Source organism: Danio aesculapii, chromosome 14, assembly GCF_903798145.1.
Source record: "Danio aesculapii chromosome 14, fDanAes4.1, whole genome shotgun sequence".
NCBI classification, from domain to species: Eukaryota; Metazoa; Chordata; class Actinopteri; order Cypriniformes; family Danionidae; genus Danio; species Danio aesculapii.
Window position 1 is genome coordinate 671,815 of NC_079448.1, and position 2,561 is coordinate 674,375.

Genomic DNA, 2,561 nt, shown 5'->3' on the forward strand with positions numbered 1-2,561 from the left:
CCTTTACTCATATACAGATCCATGACATTAAAATCATAAATAAAATAATAACAGTGGAGTGTTTATGATGTGTCTTCAGTATTGGAGAGCAGAACGTAAACAAACAAAGCCGCTGAAGTGAACAAAACTCTCATATTGTAGTGATCATTGCTGCTGAAAAACAATTATTGTGTATTTATAACAAATATCTGTGTAGTATTTATAGACTGTGAACTTTGGTTTCTCTGTTAGATGTTTCATTTGTTTCCTCACACTAGTAAAGTCTCCAGTGTGTGTCCTGAGTCGACCTTCAGTACCTCACGACTGAAACCACAGCCAGAAACTGAACAATTAAACGAAGCGTCATTAGAAACATGTGTGACGACAATGACAACACTCTTCTGATGCTCTCTGATCTGCAGAAACATCCACACATGATTCTGGACTACATTTACACACACACACACACACACACACACACACACACACACACACGGTAAATACTGTAGTCATTTATAGTAAATACTATAATTAAATACTATAGTTTTAATCCATACTATAGTAAAGTATATTAGTATTTACCAATGTTGCTATGATTTTACATTTAAAAATATATAAAATGTGTTGTATTAATATATGTGAAATATGCTTTGTTTATAATAAACCTGCTTACTTAAGTTGTTAATTTCTTTTAGAATTATTAGTGTACTAAATTTGAAGGCTTTACTCTTTCTTTAATAAATGAAACTAATAGCTTTTTACAGTGTAGGACATCTTAAAATGATTATTATCATTTCATTTGTTTTTTCAGTGGCTGTTTCCTTTTCTCAGCGTTTTATCAGCTTTACTTTTTCATTTATTGTGAACATTTTCACTTTATTTAATTGAACAAAAACATTTGGATTTTGAAAAGCAATAGTTTTAGTTTTCATAACTTAATTAAGCTCTTTGTTAACGAATACTCCAGCATACTGTAGTATTAAAGCTGCAGTCGGTGATGGTGTTCAGAAACATGTTGTGTTTTGCTGGTTGAAATCTCTTCACATTCCAGTAGTAATGATTACAGTAAATGATCTACATGTATTTATGTGCGTTTTTATATTCTGGGTCAGGCATAAGACTAAAAAATGTTCATCCAATTAAATATTGTTGAGCCGACATTTCCCATAATTCTGATAATTAGCCCAAACTGTCCATCAGCAAATCCAGCAAACTGTCTGTTCATGCAGATCCGCCATTTGCACGTGCGCTCACCTGCACACGAGACAAGAGAGAGAGAGCAAAACAAATGCTGAATCCAAACTTAATATTGGAGTTACTTTTGCACGCTGGAGGGAGGATGAGGGAGGATTACTTTTAGACAGGTAATGATATGCTATAAAACTATTTTAGTCACGCAAAGCAGATGTAGATTGGGTTGTTACGAATGGGTTATATGCACAAAAGTGTTGTTCAGCCACTGACATCTCCAGATTTAGGTGAGTATTTTCAATTTCATAAATAATTTTTATTTTTTTAACAACAAAACATAAGTAAATAGCGCTATTCCGCCTAGCCTGCTTTACTGAGGTGAAGTTCACTGAGGTTTTATATTCAGTGGTTCGGTTCTGAACAATGACAGCCTGTGAGACGCTCCTTATATTGTTTACTGCTACTCTGAATATTCAGTCAGTATGACTTAGTAATAAGAGTAACTCTTGTCGCCGGCCAACCACTAAGCATACAGGAGTCACTTCAGGACACAGCATGGAAAAGAGTGAGGCCTTGCATGCATGAAATATTGCACATTATGGCAAGTTTTGCTTGCCTACTACATATCTGAAAACATGTTCGATATAATACAGTTTTACATAGGGAATTGTAGTATTATAAAGTACTATAAAGTTTTCTAACTGGCCAATGACATGATTTAGTGGGCCTCTGTCATCTTTAATGTGTGTGCGTTCATGATTTCAGGAGGCGTGGCTTTGGACGACAGGGGAGAGACTGTGTTTCAAAGATATTATGCTAACCAGTTAGCATTTAAGCAGATCACCTACTGCACCTTTAATTGTATTGAACTGATAACGGTAATAAATAATGCATATGCTTTGTTTTTATAGTAAACTGTGGTGCATTACAGTATAATATTACTATACCTTTTGTGTTACCATAGCAACTGTAGAATCGCCACAACAGATTTATTCTTGTACTTTACTATACTACGGTTCAAAAGCACTACAGTATTTACTATACATTACTACATTGTTTTTTATCTGGGCATCCATCATTCAGGAGTCGCTGATCTTCTCCTTTAAATCTCACAGGATGTTGAGTAAAATCAGGTTTCCGAGCAGATTTGTTTCCTTCCAGGTCTGTGAGAGCAGAGAATTTCATTGTGAGAGCAGAGTGAGTTCATTGGCATTTACTGTACACTCAGCAAATCATTGCTGGACGTTTATATCGCCCGTCTGAACAGACGATGGGAAACTACGTTACACTTTCCATATGTCTGTTTTATTCACGGATGATCCCATAAAACACCATTAACAGCTCATCTGTCTCCACTAATACCTGCTCCAACCTTGCAAGCTAAACCTTTA